Below are 7,673 nucleotides of genomic sequence, written 5' to 3'. Positions count from 1 at the left end.
TCTACAAATATGAAATAAATTTAGATTTATTATCAAGCAGTAATCACAGTCACTATTTATAGGATATAACTCACGAATACAATTCATCATTACATAGACATACCATTTCATGAGCAAGGCGAACCCTTCCTTTGCGACTGGTTGTGTGTGGAATCTACTTTTTCCTTAAAGACCTGTACCGGTCACTTCGTTCCTATAAAAGTCATTCCAATATATTAGATATTACTAAACCGAACACAAATCAATCATGTATTTGAATGCAAACCTTGAAAGATTGGCTAGTCCTACTCTTCACCCACTTTAACCATGCTGATTCATTGGGAATGTTGCTTGGTTTCAAATTTCGTATAACTTCCTTGCTCTTTGTAGCATGCAGTTTTCGAACTAGCGTAGACTTATAAGCCCTCCATGAGCACCCCATTTGCATTAGATATTACTAAACCGAACACAAATCAATCATGTATTTGAATGCAAACCTTGAAAGATTGGCCAGTCCTACTCTTCACCCACTTTAACCATGCTGATTCATTGGGAATGTTGCTTGGTTTCAAATTTCGTATAACTTCCTTGCTCTTTGTAGCACGCAGTTTTCGAACTAGCGTAGACTTATAAGCCCTCCATGAGCACCCCATTTGCATTAGCACTGAATTCTTTTGTCATTCTTCTGTCAAACTGAACCTCCCCTACAACAATTTATCCAATGTTATCATAAAAACTTGTTAACAACATAAAGTAAAACACAAAATAAAAAAGAAATTGGTTATTTGTACCTGAATCTCCTCCCACATTGTATCCTTTATCTTTTCATCCAAGTGCCTCCAATCATCTATAAGTACTGGTACATGCTCCCTTAAAAGAGCTCCAAGAAAAGATGAAAGTGTAACTGATCCCTTCCCAACATGGTCACCGAGGCTGTTAAATTCAACATCTACTTTGTCCTCATGGCTTTTAACCACTTTACTCATCCTGGTGGGTCCTCTAGTTCTCCTCTTCTTCTTCTTTGATTGTTCTGTTAAACATTCTTCAGGTGAATTTCCTACAGTTTCATGTTGTTCAGCTTCTTGACCTTCTCCATTTTGTTCAGCGTCTTTCTCAGTCTCTTTCTCTACTCCTTCTACTTCAGGTTCTTCAGATGATGGTACAGCTTCTTGTTCTAATACTGGTTCAGTTTCTTCTTCTACTGGTGGTTCAGCTTCTGGTTCAGATCCTTGTTGTTGTTCGGATTGTTCATCTTCTACTGGTTTAGCTGCAGGTTTCCTTAATCTTTTGGCTGTTTTCACCTCAAGAGGTGTAACCTCAATGCCTTGCTGACGCTTGCTACGTCTTTTCTTCTTAGGAGTGGCTATTTTAGTCATGTTTTCTGTAAACAAAACAAAAAGGAAAATACTTAGCCACAATCTGTAGATCATTACTGATAAATACTAACTACTACGCCTATATCTACTACTATACTAACTACTAAGCCTATATCTACTAATCCTTCACTAATACTCCTTCGCAATCTTCCCTAACACAGTAACTCTCATCATCATCAGAAGACTGATTCAACAAATCTTATAACTGCTGACTGGATGATGGTGGTGCAAAAGTCTCTCCATCTGTCTCCAACTCATGATAACCCCTTGGTGGCGCTTTCATAACTACATACCAAGGGGATGAGTCATCTTCTCGGGAATAAAAACCTTGTTTTGCTTGAGATGGCATAATATATGGATCTTGTCGAAATGCAGATTGGTTTATATGCAAGTTGACAAGCGTAAAGCCGTCTTCTTCCTTCACACCATTCCCTTTGTTTGCCCATCTACACTTGAACAGTGGGATATGGAACATGTGGTAGTCCAGCAAGATGATATCTTCTATAACTCCATAGTACGTCACAATGTCCGCCTTATGATTTGTATCTATTGCACTAGATCGACACATGGTGCACGCTTCATAGGATAATCCGCTGTTCTAAGTTTTCCGTTTTAAATCATGGGTGTGAAATCGATGTCAATTCACTATGTATCCCTTAAATGTCTGAGCTTCTTGTCTTGGTCCAAAGGCTAACCACCTTAGCTGCTTAGAATGGTCTTTTGAGTTACTTGGGATCTAGTGCAGAAGAAAAACAAGTATTTAGAGATAATTTAGATAGTCAAAATTACAATAAGCTGTGTATCTTTATCTAACTGCATACCTTCTCTTTAATCCATTGCGTAAATTTTCCTCCATGCAATTTCCATAAGAGAGTTTCATTTCTTCGGCAGTGCACATTCTTAGCTTGTAATTCTTCCAAGTGCATCCTATATAAAAATGTCGAAATTGTTACATAGATATTTGTAAAAGTGAAACATGAAAACAATAATAGAAAATGATGGCAAACTTACTCAACATATGGAGTAAACATTGTTGTGTTCATCAGAACATATCTATGCGCTATCTCCTGCTCTTTCTCTGTAAGTACAATTGGTTTAGACTCGACCTAGTACAATTGGTTTAGACTCGACCTTCGAGGATGTGCTCATTTGGATCAAGATCTTCATTACAGACTGCAGCTCTCAGAACTGGTACAGAAGACTTTAGAAACTCCAAACAGAAGGCAATGCATTCTCCTGCCATGTATTCCTCAGCTATACAAGCTTCTGGCCTTGCATAATTATTAACATATGACTTGAGGGTTTTCATATACCTACACATCAAGCAAATAAGTATCAGTTTTCATAACATCAAATAATTGAAAGAGATTTTAAAAACATTAAACAGTACCTCTCGAAAGGATACATCCATCTAAAATGAACCGGCCCACCCAACCGTGTCTCCCTTGCTAGATGAACAGGAAGGTGGAACATGATATCAAACATGGAAGGAGGAAAGATTCTCTCCAGTTGGCACAATGACTTAATAACCTCAGCCTCCAATGTTATAAACTTCTCTGGGTCTATCACACGCTGACACAATCGATTGAAGAAGTTGCATATTCTAGTCACTGCAATCCTAGGTCCAGTTGGCAGCAGTCCTCTTAAAGCCACAGGTAACAAGTTTTGTAGTAACACATGGTGATCATGAGACTTCAAGCCACCAATTGTAGGAGGATCAACTGAAACACAGTTTGCGATATTCGCACAATACCCATCTGGTCCTCTGAACTCAGACAATCTCTTGCAGAACTTCTTTTTTTTCTGTCTTGGAAAGCCAATAAGCAGCAGGTGGTAAGCAGTTTTTCTTCCCACGTACTTATGCGTGTAATGGTTCATGAATATCCATATCTTCTAAATCTTGTCGTGCCTTTAAACCATCTTTAGATTTAGCCTTATGCATGAGAAGGGACAACAAGGCATCAGACACGTTTTTCTCAACGTGCATTACATCAATGTTGTGACGAATAGACATATCCTAAGACATGGAAACAAATATCTAAGTTAGACAATGGTGAAGAACTAAAGTTATATATAGTTTTATGTAAATTTTATAGAAAAATATGCTAACCTTCCAGTAAACAAGATCAAATCAGATAGACCGCTTCTTCCACCTCCATTGATGACTGTCTTCATCATATTCCTCTTCTGAAAGTTCATCATCTTCACACAAATCAAACCTCTTTCTTTTACTTTTCTTATCTAAAGCTCTACCAAAATCATTCCTAAAGTCTTTCAAATGCTTAAATATCTCAAACCCTGTTTGAATTCTACATGCAGTCCTTTCTTCTACCGTGTTGTCAAACCAACCCCGTTTGCGTCTGTAAGGATGCCCATGTCTGAGACTTATCCTATTGCTCAAGTATACATGTTTTCTACTAAACTTAAGCCACCTAAAAGGTGTATCCTTTCCACAAACATTACACACTTGTTTACCTTTAACTTTACAACCTGACAATGTCCCCAAACCAGGATAGTCGCTGATTGAAAATATCTCTAAGATTAAAAGTTTCCTTTGCGAAGGTGTCATAAACATCCACACCATCTTTCCAAAAATCTTGTAGATCTTCTATCAACGGTTGAAGATACACGTCGATGTTGTTGCTCGGTGCAGTTGGTCCAAGTATCAATAGAGTGAGCATTATATTCTCAGCCTTCATACACAATGTAGGTGCCATGTTATAGTTCACAATAAACACTGGCCATGTACTATACCTGGTGTTTTGAATCGCAAAAGGATTCATCCCATCAGTACACAAACCAAGTCGAAGATTTCTCGGGTCAGACGCAAACTGTGGCCATTTATCATTAACCTGAGCTCAGGTTATAGAATCCACCGGGAGCCGCATCATTCCATCTTCTGAAGCATTACTGAAATGCCAACGTAGATCCTTTGCCATCCTTCTTGATCTCTGCCATCCTTCTAAAATCTGTCCTTTATCGGGAAATATTTAAGAACCTTAGCTGGAATCCTGGTCTTTTCCTCGCTTGTGTGCTTATCCATCTCCCATCTTGAAGCACTACATCTAGGGCAGCTTGTCATATCCTTGTACTGCTTCCGGTAAAGAATGCAATCGTTCTTGCATGCGTGAATGTTCTCATAACCAAAACCAAATACCTTTGAGAACTTCTTCATCGCATTTGTTGATGTTGGAAGGACGTTATCTCCAGGTAGCATGTCGTGAAGCATCTTTAGAAGCTGATCGAAATTGTTTTCTGACATCTCACTCTTAACTTTAACATGGTACAACCCCATGATAGCAGACACTTTAGTGTACTTAGAACAGCTGGAGTAGAGTGGCGTCTCAGCATCTTTCAACTTTTGCATAAATTCTGAATCTTCTTCATGATGATCTGCATTGTCACTCTGATCTGCATTATCATTATGGGGCTGTCAATTGTCATCACCATCAAAGAAAGCAGCTCTAAACAACTCATAAGCTTCAAATTCCGAAGTTGGATCATCACCTCTTGTTAAATCCTTTGTCTCCCCATGATTAATCCAACATCTACTCCTCTTGTACATCATGTCCGTACCCCTAATCACCAGATGATCTACTACTGTGGCTATTGGTTGATGGCACAGATTCCGGCAATCAATACATGGACAAAACAAATTTTGAGGATCTCTCAATCTCCTAGCTGACGCATAAACAAAATCAGTTGCTCCTTTCTCATACTCGAGACTATTCCTATAAGGTAGAAAATACTTTCAAGTTCAATCAACAGTCATAAGAAACTCAGTTGTAAGTTAAGAAATTATTAGTAATAACAATATAAAACCATATCTTGGAAGCCAAACCCAAAACTTGTCCATTTTACACAGCTTCATAGTCAAACGAATACATACATTTGTGACAAGAGATTCTTATATCAGACAGATTCAAACTCAATAAACCAACAGAGATACAACTAAAACTGAAACAACATAGATACATATAAAACTGAAATTTCCTATAGATAACTAGGATTTTGTAAAGAAGAGACTGCAAAGGGAGAACCTGCAAAAGGAGAGTCTATTATAGTTAGACAAAACTAAATCTTGTAAAGAAGAATCGATTATAGTCAGAGAAAACAAATCGACACCTTAAAAACTGAAACCAATTGAAACCATAACATTCTTGTAAAGAAGAATTGATTATAGTCAGAGAAAAAAAATCGACACCTCAAAATTTGACATGAACTAAATCGATCGAATTCCAAACTGAAACGAAGAAAACCCTAAAAAATTGAAACAGAAACCCTAAAAAATTGTCTAAATTTGTCGAAAAGAAAACCGATATAAACATCTCGAAACCCAAAATCGATTACCCAAAATTGTACCAAATTCAAATATGTACCTTCGATTTCGATAAATTTGCAGACATAATATCTGAGAGAGATAAGAGAATTTTGGAGAGAGCTAAAGAATTTCTTAGAGATAGAGAATCGAAAAATCTAAGAATCAAAGGAAAGAAAATGAAAAACCCTAGCTCGTGAACAAAGAAGCAAAAGAAAAGAATGTGAGATATTTCGACAAAGGTAAGAAGAGGGAATAATGAAATATTGGGCGCTTGTTTTTTCAGCTAAGTACTTAGCCGGGAAATGAAAATAATTTTTCCGCCTTAACTAAAGACAGTGTTTTTAACTTTGTAAAGCTATGTAAGACACGCTTCAAAAAAACTGTAACTTCTAAAAACAAAATATAGCGTTTAAAATTACCCAAACACTATCTAAAATACACCAGTATGTTAACTATAGCATAAAGGAAAAAAAAACGCCTTATTTATGTGCTATCTTTACGACATTTTCTTGTAGTGCGTGCTAGAGCACGGGTTGAAATTACTTTTCTTTATATTGTATTTTTTATATAAAATATAATTTATGTGATTGTTTTTAAAAGTTATTGTGAATAAAACATTATGCAATAAAATCATATGCTAAATATGAAGACTTGATTTTTTTTTGAGATTTTGTTCCTAGTATAATCGAAAATCACTTTTAATGCGCAGAAGAGTGATTAATTTTTGAGATTTTGTTGCCTATATATGGTTAATTAAATATTATGTGGAGTTTTTATTTTATTTTTTTGGAATATCCTTTTTAACAAAATCTGAAATCGAGATTTAACTAATGGTTACAACCAATATAACCTATAACCTATCAAATAATCAAATAATTAATCTTATAACCCATATTATATAGTCTACCAAAAAAGATTGTATACTTCCGTTTTATTATATAGAGATTATTTAATGTTTATATTATAATGAAATCTATATGAAATTAAACTTTGTTAATTTTATGTTATTTAAACTTTTATTAAATTTAGTATAATTAAATTTCAATTATTGATTTATATTTACAATTAATTAGTAGAGAAATTTCATATGATATAGAAGCAATAATGAGGTAATGTATGGTTTAAAAAATTCTTACAAAAAAGAAATGAAATATTAAATGTCACAAGTTTGCCTGTCAACGCGGGGAGAGACCCCATTCATCTGTTATGTATAGGATTACTTAGATTAGGAAATCAGTTTCAATCTTTAAGTGGAAAGATATATATATATATATATATATATATATATATGTATATATATATATATGTGTCATTTTCTTATTCAGATTGCCAATTTTTACTTCTTTTACTACAAGTTATATATTGTATTTATATATGCTTCTATATATTACTTAATTTCTAATACTCAATTTAAATTATACATAATATCTGAAAATTTTCAATTATATGTTTTTGATATATTACTTAATTTGTAAAATAAATTTCTACATTTTTAATAACATACAGAATATAATATTTTTAAAAAATTACAGCATTTTTATTCTCTTACATTTGGGAGAATCTCATGCCGAAACCCGGACTAGTCTCTACGGATGACCCCAAGTTATGAAGTGCTTGAGTGATTTTTCATGAGACGCTTGAGTGGAGAAACAACCACAAGCACCACAACTTGTTAACCATTCACAACAGTTGAAAAATTATGTAAAACTCTATAGTAAGTTACTAATTAATTTTGATATTTGACAAAAAAAAAAGTTACTAATTAATTTTGATAATTTCACCTATCAATTGTGAAATTCAATAGAAATATAAAATAATGAAACGGCTATGATTTTGAATTGTAGCATGGATTGGTCAAATACATTCCCATTTCAAGATAAAATGTAAACATGCATTGATATGATATTTTTCTTTATAAAACATGTCCTTAAAAAACAAATTAATATATATTTCTCTTTTTCTGTTATTTTGCATTATTGTGAACCAAACTTTTATTA

General features: G+C 34.4%; 1 pseudogene across 1 annotated transcript; it reads right to left on the bottom strand.

Annotated features, from left to right (window-relative positions):
* Positions 1–280: 280 nt before the first annotated feature.
* Positions 281–3,617, bottom strand: LOC147944362 (uncharacterized; annotated as a pseudogene). The gene is made up of 6 exons (XR_015558579.1): positions 3,462–3,617; positions 2,746–3,372; positions 2,367–2,668; positions 2,177–2,282; positions 771–2,091; positions 281–683 (listed from the first exon to the last, which is right to left on the bottom strand). The product of XR_015558579.1 is annotated as an uncharacterized LOC147944362 (transcript).
* Between the last annotated feature and the right edge of the window lie 4,056 nt (positions 3,618–7,673).

The sequence above is a fragment of the Camelina sativa genome, chromosome 5, assembly GCF_030686135.1.
Source record: "Camelina sativa cultivar CO46 ecotype springtype chromosome 5, ASM3068613v1".
In the NCBI taxonomy this organism is placed as follows: domain Eukaryota; kingdom Viridiplantae; phylum Streptophyta; class Magnoliopsida; order Brassicales; family Brassicaceae; genus Camelina; species Camelina sativa.
This window is presented reverse-complemented; position numbering and strand designations above follow the sequence as displayed.